Below are 14,319 nucleotides of genomic sequence, written 5' to 3'. Positions count from 1 at the left end.
GAAGACTGAACATGACAGCTTATGTGGGTGAAGGCTGGCAGCATCCCGAGTTTATTGGCTCTTAAGAACCACAACTACCTAGTTGCTGGCAAATGACTGTTATATTGTTTGGGCCTGTGAAACAGGGGCAGGATAACCTGTGGTCCTTCAGATTCTGTAGGACTGCAGCTCCCTCCATCCCTAGCCAATGGGCCATACTTGTTGGGTTAATGGGAGCTGCAGTCTGACACACTTACCTAACCAATGGCTGATTGGCTGAGAGGGATCTGTACTCCTCTTTATAGTGGTGTCTGCTGCTGGTAGAAACAGAAGCCGTGGTCCTCTGTCTCCTTCAAACAACAGTTGCTGAGTTATACCGTGCTGAACAGGGTCATTTCAGTCATGTCAGGGGTCGCCAATGTGGTTGTTGGACTCCGATCCCCATCAGCCTCAGCCAGCGTGACCAATGTTCAGCGTTGATGGGAGTTGTAGTCCAGTGAGAAGGTTGTTAGCGTCCACTTGTCTTGAAAGACAATGGAGCACACTTCTGGGGGCCAAGTCAAACTGTTGTAAGCCAAAAATAGCTTATCCCCTGAGATTTTTGGCTTACAACAAAACCGTTTGATAACCACAGTGCCAGATGTGACGATAACTCATAACTGCTGCCTTCTGCATGTTTTTTGCTGCATTAGAAATGACCTCTCTGGGGCGCATGTCTGGGCAGTGTGTATGGAGGTCCTGGGCTGTCCAGATGACAAGACCCCCTTCTTAGCATCGCTGATGTGGTCCAAAGGAAAGCAGAGCAAGACATTTGGCAGGAGTGGCCAGAAGGAGGTGTACAGTGGTACCTCGGGTTAAGTACTCAATTCGTTCCGGAGGTCTGTTCTTAACCTGAAACTGTTCTTAACCTGAAGCACCACTTTAGCTAATGGGGCCTCCTGTTGCCGCTGCGCCGCCGGAGCACGATTTCTGTTCTCATCCTGAAACAAAGTTCTTAACCCGAGGTACTATTTCTGGGTTAGTGGAGTCTGTAACCTGAAGCGTATGTAAGCTGAAGCGTATGTAACCCAAGGTACCACTGTACAAGGCCCCAGCCAACCATCTTAGGGACTCCACTCTGTTTTTGTGTAGGGTTTTCTTTTCCTTAAGATGTCCCGCAAGACAGCGGGTATGGATTTTTCCTCAGGGTTTACTCCCGAAGCCTTCCTCGCGGATTAGTACAGCCGCAAGGCAGTGAAGGTTTAGGATGAGAGTTTTCCTCCTCCTAGATGAGCTACCTTCCCCGGTGACGAGTCCTACCTGCCCCTCACTTCCCTCTACAGCACGTGCAGAAACTGCCTTCCTGACCATTGGACCCACTATTGGTCTTGTCCACTCAACTCTCCAGAACCTGCCTTCACGTGCAGGGGAAGCTCCTAACTCTTTGAGGGTTTGAGACCCATCGGCTCCCCTCACCTGGTTTATTCCTTTATCTGCCTGAACCATCCATTTTCTTGGATGTCCTCAAACTCTAGAATAATAATAATAATAAAAAAATTGTATTTATATCCCGCCCTCCCCAGCCGAAGTTGGGCTCAGAGCAGCCAACAATAAGGGGGGGAGAAAAACTCTATATCCACTTTCTCCTTGCCTAGCATAACTTTATAAACTTCTATCATGTTGCTGCTTATTTGCCTTTTTTCTGAACAAAGAAGTCTGCAACCTTCCCTTGCAGCAGAGTCGCTCCACCCTCTCGATCACTTTTGTGCAAATGTCCGCTACGGTGCCATTCCCTACTCTGTGTTCAATGCGTGCACCTGTTGATTCTCCACACAGACAAAGCGGGGAGTGCCAAGAAGGTGGTAGAAGCAGAAGAAGAGGAAGTAGACATTGACCTGAATGCGCCCGAGACGGAGAAGGCCGCCCTCGCCATCCAGGGGAAGTTCCGGCGCTTCCAGAAACGGAAAAAGGACCCCAGTCCCTGAACGGCAGCAGCTGCAGCGGCACCAAACCCACCTCTCCCGTCTCCCATGCCACCCCCCAGCCCTCCGCCACGACACACAGCCTGCCTTACCCTAACGTCCCCTTATCCTACCCATATTAGGTGGGGCTAGTGGTATTTAATTTTTGCACGTACTGTAATATATTCAAAGCAAGGGTGGGGCTTGGACCCTCTCTGGAGTTTGGGGAGGGGGGTAACAAACAAAACAGGGGGGTACCCTCAAGCTCACGTGCCACTCACCCACGGGAGGGCGCTCCCACTTTCCAATAGCCATGATGATAGCCGCGTAGCCAACGTCCCTTCACTGAAAGCCATTGAGAAGGCGCTAGATTGCAGTGGGCAGGGAGGGGAGAGGCAGGGAAGAGAAGGGGGCAGGCCAGCCTTGGGACAGAGGTAGAGAAGAGAGCCATTGCTAGACTTGTAATATTTTAATGCGTTTTTTAAAAAATGTCTGCACTTTGAAAAATTAGCCTGCTGCTACCCCCCACTGTGGTTTGGCGGGTCAGACCAGACTTGCCCACCGCCCAGTTCAGGGTTTGTTTGCTAGTAAACAAAATGAAAAGCCTTATAGCTGCTCTTCCCCCACCCCCTCCAATATATAGAGATATATAGATATATAATTATAATAATAGTTTTTTATTTATATGCTACCCATCTGACTCTGGGTGGCTTCCAGCAAAATATAAAAACACCATAAAACATTAAAAACTTCCATATACAGGGCTGACTTCAGATGTCTTCTAAAAGTCATGTATGTTTGGCATCTGATGAGAGGGCGTTCCACATATATTTGGGATCAGGAAAGAAATTCTTATTAGAAATGGCAGGTTAAAAAGCCATTTTGAGAACATTCATAGATAAGTTATTTATAGGTTTTGTGCTCCGAAACTGAACACCATAGTATTAGATCCAAACATTAATGGCATGAACGCCACCATTGAGACACGGACCACAAGTCTCTCCCCCCCCCCCCGCCGCCGCCAGCCCCAGTGTGCAAAACACACCTCATGTGAAATCCTTAAGAGCAAATGTTTATAGATTTCAAAATCATCAATACTGAGATAGCCAAACTTGCCAGGTTTTAAATCTCTCATTTTTAAAATATTATTGCATATTTATCCCACCTGTTCCTCCAGAGAGCTCAAGGTGGCTTAACATGGCTCTCCCCTTCTCCATATTATCCTCACAAAAACCCAGAGAATTTTAACATACGCAATTAAGATATGATCTGCCAGAGGTCAGCTGCAAGCCGGTGAAAGAATCTGCCAAGAGAGCAAATTCCATTTAATAGGCATCTGATCTCTTGCATACTATATCTTTCCCCACCAGAATATACTCAATTCCTGCAGACGTGACAAAAAAAACCCCTTCATGGATTCCTTAAACCAGTGTTTCCCAACCGGTGTTCCGCGGCACACTAGTGTGCCGTGAGACACCGGCTGGTGTGCCGTGGGAGGGAGGCGGGCGAGAGGCGGCGGCGAGAGGCGGCGGCGGCGAGGATCCGCGTCGAGCCGGGGCGGCTCCGCGGTGGTCGTGCCGAGCGGCGGGGCAGCGCGCGCAAAAGGGAGGAGCGCGAGACAGCGGAGGAGGAGGAGGCCGGCATGTCCGGGCAGCAGCAGCAACAGCAGCAGCAGCAACTCCCGGCGACGGCTCCTCCTCCGCCCGCTATCGCAGCCGCCGCCGCCTCAGCTGCCGCCGCCGCCTCAGCTGCCCTCGCTCTGCTGCCTCCTCCCACCCCGGCAAGGGGGAGGGAAAAAACGTTCACTTTTGTGCGTCCCTCCCGGCGTGACGCTGCGCGCTGACGTCACGGGGCGGGGCTTTAATGGTGGTGTGCCGCGAGATTTTTTTCCGGTAAGCAGGTGTGCCGTTGCCCAAAAACGTTTGGGAAACACTGCCTTAAACCATTACCACAACAGCTACTAATTCAGAGCCAGTTGCTAAGACTCAGAAGTAGTGAGAAGGGATTAAAAGATCTGAACTAAGAATGAAAATTTACTGGTCCAGATAGTTGGGATTAAAACTGGGGCTGCATATTCACCATACATTTAAACGCACACGCCACACCCCCCAAGAATCCTGGGAACTGTACTTTAAGGGTGCTGGGAATTGTAGCTCGGGATGGGGACAGCAAACTACAGTTCCCAGGATTATTTGAGGAAAGCAATGTGCTTTAAATCTATGGTGCATAACGCAGCCTGGGCTACAGAAAACTGAAACAGATCGGCTCCCACAAGACGGGGAGAGGGAAGGGGCAAATCCTTAGACCATCACCAGTTTTAAATTCCAGCGGGTCTCATTTCCCTATTACCAAGCCCTGAGCTAAACCTACAGCCCAATTACAAGGGCCCCACAATCCCACCGACGGGAAAGGACTGTCCTTCGCGAGATCCACGCGCCCTCTGCTCCAGGGCCAGCCTGCTGTTGGGCCAGAACCCGCTACAAAGATGGCCGCCACATAACTCTCGTGCACTGGCAAGCCGCTCCACCACCCCTACTCTGGTTGCGGAAAACCTCCAACGGGCCCCTCTGCAAATGGCAATCAGCGTCTCCACAGGGCACTGACAGAAGCTGCTTTGTGGACTGACTTTTAGCATGTTAATAAAATAATCAGGGGGGAAATGGTTGTGCCTGGTTTTTATCCTTTACACACACACACACAATTTTACACACACACACACACACACACACACACAGACACACACACACACTCATTTGTGGAGTCCATTTGAGTCCAAAGATGGGCTGCTATGTGGAGCACCCCAAAACCTTCTGAGGTCCACAGATGATCTCAAGAAGCTTTTGAAGAAGCCAGGCGGTTATCACATGACCTGCTCTGGCCTGGTGTTGGCCAGACTCCAAACCTATTTGACCCCCACCCTGAGGTTCCCCACCTCTGCCCTACACTGGGCCAAACAGTAGTACAGTCAAACCTCGGTTGTCAAACGTAATCCATTCCGGAAGACCGTTCAACTTCCGAAACGTTCCGACAACCAAAAGCGGAAGCCTTGATACAATAGAGAGACTCAAAACGGAAGGCGCACAGCACGTTCGGCTTCCGAAAGACGTTCGAAAACCGGAGCAGTTACTTTCAGCGTTCAGGAACCAAGGTTTGACTGTAGCATAGCTGTCAACCATCCCTTATTTGGTGGGAAAGTCCCTTATCCCAGCGCCGTGTCCCGCTGCTGTCCCTTATTGATGATGTCCCTTAAATTTCCCGGGTTTCAAAGGAAGCAGCCCCTCTCCCTCCCTCCCTGCCAGCCAGGGAGGAGGGAGGCTCCAACTGTGTTTCTTGGCTGCGTTGCTCACCCAATAAGGAGTCTAAGAACGGCTGGGGGGTGGAGCTTGCATGCCTTGTGCCGATCAAATTGGCCGCATTGCCTGGGGACTTGCCTTTGCTCAGCGCTTCCCAGCGGAGAGGTGACTGTGGTTTTCCTTGCTGCATCCCCTTTGCCGGGTTGCTGCACTGTGGGAACCACCGCTTGAGGCTTCGATTGGCTGCTGGCTGGGCTTTCTGCCTTTGGCTCGGAGGGGCTCAGAAGTTGAACATACCTTTGCTCTGAAGATCCCTTATTTTGGCTGCTGATCCCTTATTTTCGAGGCTACTGGTCCCTTATTTTCAAATCTGTAAGTTGACAGCTATGGACTGTAGAGGCCCAGAACTTAAAGCCCTCCATCAGTGATTCCCAATCTTCCCCGCCGCTTTAAAATTGCTGAGGGCCTCGGCAAGTCACTTAATGGTTTTCCTCTCCCTGTTGTAGCCTCTGATTTACATGCGCTAGACGCCATGTAGTTTTTAATTGCATCTGTATCGCTTCCTTTCCTACACTGCATTTTGTGGCATAAACATTCGAATCCCATAGAAAACAACCTGAGACACAATAAACAAATGATCCGATGCAATATGAGAAACTGAAAGAAGCAATGCTAATATAATTGAAAAACAGGATCTGAGTACAGTGGTACCTCGGGTTAAGTACTTAATTCGTTCCGGAGGTCTGTTCTTAACATGAAACTGTTCTTAACCTGAAGCACCACTTTAGCTAATGGGGCCTCCTGCTACCGCTGCGCCGCTGGAGCACGATTTCTGTTCTCATCCTGAAGCAAAGTTCTTAACCTGAAGCACTATTTCTGGGTTAGCGGAGTCTGTAACCTTAAGCGTATGTAACCTGAAGCGTATGTAACCCGAGGTACCATTGTATTTCATGAGCTGTGCCCATTCACAACCTCTGCTCCCCTACCTGCTGACCCCTAGCCAGTCGCTGAAAGGATTAGCACAACCTGCTTCGCAGCATGCTTTGGGCAAAGGACTTTAAAGCAACCCCTGTGCTCTTGTTTGAGGCTGAAACCCAGCACTAAGGACCCAGCAGCACTGTCTCCCACCCCTACTGGCTGATGTGACAGGCCGGTGATCCTGCTGGTTCTGGGTGTGCAAGAGCGCTCTCCTGCGCATCTGAAACTGCTCAGTTCAACCACACAGGGCAGACAGCAAAAAGCTGATAATGAAGAGGCTCTTTCCTTTGAAAGGAAGCAAAAAAAAAAAAAAAATCTCTTCCCATTATCAGCATCTTGCTGCCTGCTGTGAGCTTTGAAGTCCTGACACACGGAGCCAAAAAAATTCTACACTGCTGATGTATAAAGATACATGGTGCGCTGTGCTATAATCAGGAACTAGGCGTAACTCAGTGGCAGAGCACAGGCAGGCAGAAGGTTCCAGATTCAATCTCCAGTGTCTCCCTCCAGGTAGGGCAGAGAATATCCGATTTGAAACCTGTGGCAGCTGCTGCCAGCCAGTGTAGTAACACTGTGCCAGGTGAACCAATAGTCTGATTCAGTATAAAAAAGCTTCCTGTTTCAAGGGCTGCTAACTCAGTGGCAAAGCACCTGCTTTGAACCTGGGACCTTCTGCATGCAATAATTGCTAGGACCAGGAATTATGTTTGCCTGCAACCTTGGGAAGCTGCTGCCAGTCAGAGTCGACAATACTGAGCATGATGGGCCAACAGTCCCGACTCCACACAAGGCAGCTTCCTAATCATGTGAGACTGCAGTGCTCAATACAGAGTGCTCATAAAGCAAGTGAGACATTAAAATTATCATTGGCAGAAATGCTACTGAAACAGCAATGCACACAGATTTGGACCAGGCTCCAATGAAAAGGCATTTTTTCACTGTCTTTTCTTCTCTTTCTTTGGCCCCCACCCCAAAATACAGTCCCTCTCTCCACAAGCGTGCTAATTTAAATACAGTGGTACCTCGGGTTAAGTACTTAATTCGTTCCAGAGATCCGTACTTAACCTGAAACTGTTCTTAACCTGAAGCACCACTTTAGCTAATGGGGCCTCCTGCTGCTGCCGCGCCGTGGGAGCACGATTTCTGTTCTCATCCTGAAGCAAAGTTCTTAACCTGAAGCACTATGTCTGAGTTAGCAGAGTCTGTAACCTGAAGCGTATGTAACCTGAAACATATGTAACCCGAGGTACCACTGTATGCAACATCAGAGCAACTGATATGAACAACTTTGGCTGTGACGTTATTCCAAAGGAAAGACTGAAATTTGGTTGTCGCAACAATACCCTCCACAGTTCAGGAACGACACAAGTAGCCGGCTGGTTCGTTGCGTGCCGATCCGCAGCTCTTCTGAAGAAGCACTTCATGTGACAGAGAAAATTAAGGCGAGACATCTTTTCTGCGGCCTCCTCTGGGACACAGCCCTGCTCCAGAACACATGCTCTGCAAAACCCCAAACCCCCTTTGCCAATCTGCTCACGCAGATGGGTATTTTTACTCGGGAAGGAGAAAACATCGAAATATTGTCAAGGCCCGCCTGGCGCAATCAGCAGGATGCCAGCCATCTTGATACTGCGAGGAGAATCTCCCTCCAGAGGCCCAGAGTCAAGGAATAATACAGACGCATATGGGTGCCCCCACCTCACAAAAACAGTTAGTGTGGGTTAACAAAAGCTATGAGGGGTGTTCAGTGTTGGTTCTACTCAAAGTAGCCGTTGACTAACCCGTAATTGGCCACTAACCATTTGCAATCACCTTGGCTAATATTACTAATAATATTATCACAACTTTGAAGACAACCAGCCCCTCCCTCCTCCCTGCAGTCTCTCAAGCAAACCAAATAATCTCTACCTCTGCAGGGGCACCCCCACAGGTCTTGTATTGTAGCGTCAATGTGCTGGCTTGTAAACAATTGTTTGTTGATTAAAAATACTCTGATTAAACTATGTGACTTTAAAAACGACGACTGATGTTTCTAGTCCTTATGGAATTTCCGTCCTGGGTGGCGGTGAATCAATTAGCTGCCTAGCTACTGTACGGTACTGGGGAAAGAAAATGCCCCTGTGCAGGGCAGCCAGGAGGTTTTAGCTGAACGAACGGAGGCTAAATCCTGGGAACTATTTTGGGTACCAGCGATCGTCAGCCCTGCAGCATAGGAAATGAGTGTATCTGAGCAAATACAGTGTTTATCCTTCAATGGAAATAGGCAGTTACTGCACAGTAACTTCCAGACAAGATTAAAGGAAAGTAGCCCTCGATCTTGTGCGGATCATACTAACCCCAATGCCTTTATAGCTTACGGTGCTTGCATTCTGCACATTTGTTTCTCAAATCTGTTTATTTGATCTATAATTCGATAATTATGATACACCGTTCTCAAAAATCTCTTTTTAATGCTTTTTAATGGCTATTTTATATCATCTATGTTATTTTTATTAAACGGCATACAGGCCTCCCTAAAAAAACACGTAATAAATATCGCCACCCTGTACAGCTCTTCCAAAGGCGGCTGCCACAACCCTAGACAGCCCCAAATCCCCAGGAGGCTGCAGCACAATTCTAGACAGCAATTTCTCCAGGAGCGAAATCGATCACGAGCTCTGACGCGTTTTACAAATATCCCAACCCGATCGATGGCGCCCTATTCCGGAGGAGTGATAAATCCCGCCGGGATCGATAGGCGGGAGTAAACAGGGCCTGGATCCAGCCGCAAAACCGCGACTTGCAGGCTCGGTAAATCCAAGATCCTCTACATCCGATGCCCTTGCCTGCCTCCGCCCTCTACTGTACAAGCCTGGTGCGCTTTTTCAAACTTCTCGTCTCCAAACCGAGCACCCAGAGCGCTAGATCGCCTGCTTGGCATGCAGAAATCGCCGGCATCTCCGGGTAGGGCAGGGAGAAGACCCCCGCCTGGAACCCCGGGGAACGCTGCTGCTGCTGCCAGTCAGTGTGGACAATACTGGACCAGATGCAGCAACAGCCCGACTCGGTACAAATCCACCTTCCTAATCCACACGGCGCACGATGTGCTCAGCTGCGTCCCGTGGCGCACAATTCGGGAAAGAAAGACACCCACCCCCAAACAAAGCTCATATATATTGCACTGGGGTGTCAGCAGGGGTGGGGGAAACCAGCTTACCTTGCATGGCTCTTCTAGCCAAGCAGAGATCGCAGAGTGGGCACAAGCGACCTCTCCAAAATCCCCCTGCACTAAAAAAAACCCATCGATCGGTAGCAAGGACTCTCCGGAACAAGAAATAAGGGCGAAGGCCGGATGTGGAGGTGAAGGGGGCCTCGCCTGGGCAGCTTTGCAGGGCGGAGCAGGGTGGGATTTGAGTTGGCAAGGTGATCACCGAGCGAAGGAAGCCCCAAACGCTAAACGTGATCCAGCCTTTTAAAGCTGGGGTCCTCCTCAGTTTGCAGCTGTGTTGGAAATTGTTTGGGTTTTTTTGTATATATAAAAATTGACTTTATTCAAACAATTTGTAAACAATTAGAGGAATATACATTTTTACAATTAACATCCCCCACAAAATCCTACTTTTAACAACGCCAATTGCAGGCTCCCTTTTCAGGCATGCTCTATCAGGCCTTCTCCATGCATGGCAGCCACCAGAGGCATGGCTAGGCCTGGAGAGGACGTGGTTGGCTCCTGTCTCCAATATGCTTCACACAGCGGGAGGTTGTTGGTGTTACACAGACTGTAGCCGGAAGAGTAATATTCTTCCTCCAGCACATAGAGGTCTATGGAGATCTCATCACGCAGGGCAATCAGCTTCTTGTCGCATTCCTCCTGAAGGCTGCGCAACTGCTGGTTCTGCTGGTTGATGGCTTCGTTGATGGCAGGGAAGTCATTGAGGATCAGGAACTGTTTTAGGTCAGAGACAAGCTTCATAAGAGACTCGCCAGCCCGAACAATATTTGCAGCTCTGACATGCATCTCGCAGTTGTCCTGCTCGCCTTGGGTTGCCCGAGAAACTTGGGTTTCTTCCTCAATCTTTGCAGTTTTGATTATCTCTCTGAAGTTATCCATGACCGACTTGATGTCATCTTTCAGCCTCTTGTTGTAAGACTGAAGGAAGGTTTCCTTGCTCTTGGGGAGCACGCGCTGCTGCGACATTGTGGTGGCAAGGAGACAATCTTAAGTGTTAAAGAAAAAAACGCTCCTTTCCCCTTATGGTGTATCCAAGAGCCCGTATAGAGTCCTTGAGTAGGTTCCCTGAACAATGGTGTGCAAGCCCTTATATAGACTTTTGAAATTGCCCATTCTGTAGCTCAAGACCACCACCCCAAACATCATACATACATCACAGGCGGAGGTGGTCCCCAACAGAAATCCTGTTTATCAAGATAGCTGACAATTGTCACTGACTGCTCCACCTGGGCAGCCCGGCCATGCCTTTTGAGATGCTAAATGCTTATTTCCTGAATGCAGGTCACAGGCTCACCCTATTCATACACAAATACTCCCTCAAGACAGGATTTGAGTAAAGAGACAATAAGGAGGCTTTCTCATTTCCTTCCTCACTGCAGAGGAATATTTGAGCTCACTGGGAGAGTCAAAATGGCTTCAGGATTGCTCTCCTGTACTATTACAGACACATGGTTTATATACTTAAGTGTTTGCCTTGTACATTTATGAATGTTTATTTTATACTTGGGACCTTAGAATTCTTATAACATTCGCTTACTCAATACGTGTAATCCTCTTGAAGACAGGCGGCTATTTTTCCTTTTACTCTTGCGAATAAGTCCTCCTTCATTGGCTACGTCCAATCCATGGGGCGGGGAAAAGGAAAAAAAAGAAAGATGGCCAGTAAACAGGAGTGAAAAGGATTGGGAACACCATGCAGGTGTTAGAATTGTAGAATTGAAAGGGACCCTGAGCATCATCTAGCCCAAGCCCTGCAATGCAGGAATATGCAGCTGCCCCATACAAGGATTTAACCTGCAACCTTGGCATTTATCAGCACCATGCTCTAGCCAGCTAAGCTATCTTAGCCAGCTAGTCTTATGCTGCTCAAAAAATAATACCGTATTTTTCGCCCTATAGGACGCACCGGCCCATAGGATGCACCTAGATTTTTTTTTGGGGGGGGAAATAAAGGGGGAAAATTATTTTTCCCCCCCAGGCTCCCCAGCCCGAGCTTCCCCCGACCCCAGCCCCCAGAATGGGAGCCAGAGTGGCTCCCGGAGCTTGCAGGGCTGGGGGTGGGGGAAGCCGGAGCTTCCCCCGACCCCAGCCCCCAGAACGGGTCGGAGAGCGATGGCGAAGCTGCGCGCAGCTTTGGCATCGCTCTGGGAGCTTGCCGGGCTGGGGGGGATAGCTTCCTGAAGCCTGGAGAGCAAGAGGGGTCGGTGCGCACCGACCCCTCTCGCTCTCCAGGCTTCAGTGAAAGCCTGCATTTGCCCCATAGGACGCACACACATTTCCCCTTCATTTTTGGAGGGGAAAAAGTGCGCCCTATAGGGCGAAAAATATGGTAATTCATTTTTAGTGTGTGAGACCCCAGAAGCAGAGACTGGTCCTTTAGCTCTTCATACTTGGGATTCTGGGCACATCCAGAGTGCAGACTGAGATCTCCAGCCTCAGGCTGGGTGGACAAAGTGGGAGCAGTTTACTACTTTAAAGGATTGGTTTTCCCCTTGGGTGTTGGTACTGTCAGAACCCCAAGGAAATGCTGTCTAGGTTTTGAGGTTGGGTTTACTGGTTTACATACCTGGTGGGGTGTGTCAGAATTTTGATAATCTGTACTTCTTTCCAGTAAGTTGGATTCTGGCACATAATAAGTAATGACATCATCAGGAGCGGACTTTAGGGCAGAAGTCTAAACCCCCTTGCAGGAGAGCAAGCAGGAGTGGCCCCCAGACATCGCAGGGCTGAAGTACCACAAGTAAAGTTATACATATTATAATCTAAATTTTGGGGTTCCACTAAGACCAGGTGTTGCCTGAAGCATCACCAATTAGTAGTAGACTAAGGTCAGGAGAACATGATTGAATACCTTTTATCTCCCCGCTTTCTCCTGACAGGTTGCTGAGATAGTAAGAGTGCAGTGCCTCTTATCTCCTGGTTCCTTTGAAATGAAAAGTAAAAAAAACACAAATGGAGAGTGCCAGACAGGCTCTTTTGACCACTTTACATTTCCAGCCTAGGAGAGAGCAAAAAAAACACACACCTATCAGCCTCTGTAGATGTTATGCCCTGATCTTAAGTGAGTCAAAATGAAGGATAAATAAAATAAGAAAATTGTCCAGTAGCACCTTAGAGACTTAGTTGGTTTGTTCTGGGTATAAGCTTTCATGTGCATGCACACTTCTTCAGATACACTGAATGAAGGATGTTTCAGATTGTTGCTATTCTGCAGATTAATCACATACAGACCAGTTAGTTAATTAAAGTGGATTTTTCGCTGGTATGCAACAAACCTTCCAGTTTTCCCCCTTTTTGCATGCAGGATGTCCCAGTTTCAATCCCCACCATCTCCAGGTAGATCTGGGAATGTCGCCTGCCTGAAGCCGTGGAGAAGCCACTGCCAGTCAGTGTGGACAGTACTGAGCTAGAATCATAGAATCGTAGAGTTGGAAGGGACCCCAAGGGTCATCTAGTCCAACCCACTTCAAGGCAGGAATCTCAGCTAAAGCATCCATGGCAGATGGCCACCCAACCTCTGCTTGGAAACCACCAAGGAAGGAGAATTCACCACCTTCTAAGGAAGTCTGTTCCACTGCTAAACAGCTCTTGCTGTCTGAAAGTTCTTCCTGATGCTTAGTCGAAGTCTCCTTTCTTGCAACTTGAAGCCATTGGCTTGAGTTCCTACCCTCCAGAGCAGGAGAAAAGAAGTTTGCTCCAACTTCCATGGGACAGCCCTTAAAATATTTGTAAATGGCTATCGTATCTCCTCTCAGTCTCCTCTTTTCCAGGCTAAACATACCCAGCTCCTTCAAGCGTTCCTCGCAAGGGTACATGGGCCAGCTTCCTATACAGTGGTACCTCGTGTTACAGACGCTTCAGGTTACAGATGCTTCAGGTTACAGACTCCGCTAACCCAGAAATACTACCTCGGGTTAAGAACTTTACTTCAGGATGAGAACAGAAATCGCGCAGCAGGAGGCCCCATTAGCTAAAGTGGTACCTCAGGTTAAGAACAGTTTCAGGTTAAGAACGGACCTCTCCAGAACGAATTAAGCACTTAACTCGAGGTACCACTGTATTCTTATTTGTATCAGGCATTCATGTGGAACCATGAAAACTGGAATCTTACTTTATTTTAGGAGAAGGACCCTAACTCAGCAGAAGAGCATGCAGAAAGTTCCAGGCTCAATCTCTGGCATCTCCATGTAGGCCTGGGAAAAGATTTCAGTCTGCAATGCTGGAGAACCGCTACCATTCAAGTCTAATACCGAGCTGAGAGGACCAATCCTCTGGCTTGCTATAAGGCAGCTTTCCATGCATAGCTTCATGGCTTGTTAAAAGAAAAGTTGGTGTCTCTGGTTGGAAACGTTCCAGCTCCCAGGAGCGAGAGGATCTCCCCTTCTTGCTGAGCTTGTTTTCCGGTGACTGCCTTCCGACTGAAGCCAGCTAGCAAACGCATTTAGATGTGCTAATAGGACGCTCTTGGGGGTTGCAATGTAATCAAGTTGGTGTCCGTAATTGCATTAACTAGCCTGAGCTAATTGGACAGGCCCCTAGTTGGTGATGATGTAGGAGTGACTCAACCCGGGTTTCCATTTCTTAAGCCGAGAGCTTGCACTGCAGCTAGGAGAGTGTAGAACAGCACCGACTGTTTCCAGTCCCCTGTAGAAAATCTTTACGTTTTTGTGTCAATGATCAAAATGTTCTGACAGCCCTCCCTTAAGTCCTCTTCTTTCACCTGTCAGTTCTTCCTGGGTCTTGTTTCAGCCTGTTGCCCCTCCCCTATACAACGTTTGACAATCTGCTGCGGGTCAATCACACAAGTTTAACTGCTATTTTCTAGCCCTTGTGTCAAGATTATGCTTACCAGGCAACACTGAGTACAGTATTTGCTGGGAGATGGAGGGACAGCTGCCCCAATGATGGGCTTCAGCCA

General features: G+C 48.8%; 1 long non-coding RNA gene and 1 pseudogene across 2 annotated transcripts; both read right to left on the bottom strand.

Annotated features, from left to right (window-relative positions):
• Positions 1-2,082: 2,082 nt before the first annotated feature.
• LOC308575030 lies at positions 2,083-4,572 on the bottom strand. Its single transcript, XR_014002675.1, has 2 exons — positions 3,856-4,572; positions 2,083-3,339 (listed from the first exon to the last, which is right to left on the bottom strand). It is a non-coding gene; the product is annotated as an uncharacterized lncRNA (long non-coding RNA).
• A 5,246-nt stretch (positions 4,573-9,818) lies between these two features.
• Positions 9,819-11,185, bottom strand: LOC308575557 (mediator of RNA polymerase II transcription subunit 22 pseudogene; annotated as a pseudogene). Its single transcript has one exon. The product of its transcript is annotated as a mediator of RNA polymerase II transcription subunit 22 pseudogene (transcript).
• Between the last annotated feature and the right edge of the window lie 3,134 nt (positions 11,186-14,319).

The sequence above is a fragment of the Podarcis bocagei genome, assembly GCF_964188305.1.
Source record: "Podarcis bocagei genome assembly, chromosome: 16".
NCBI lineage: Eukaryota > Metazoa > Chordata > Lepidosauria > Squamata > Lacertidae > Podarcis > Podarcis bocagei.
The sequence above is the reverse complement of the archived record's forward strand: the minus strand, read 5'-3'. Positions and strand labels throughout refer to the sequence as shown.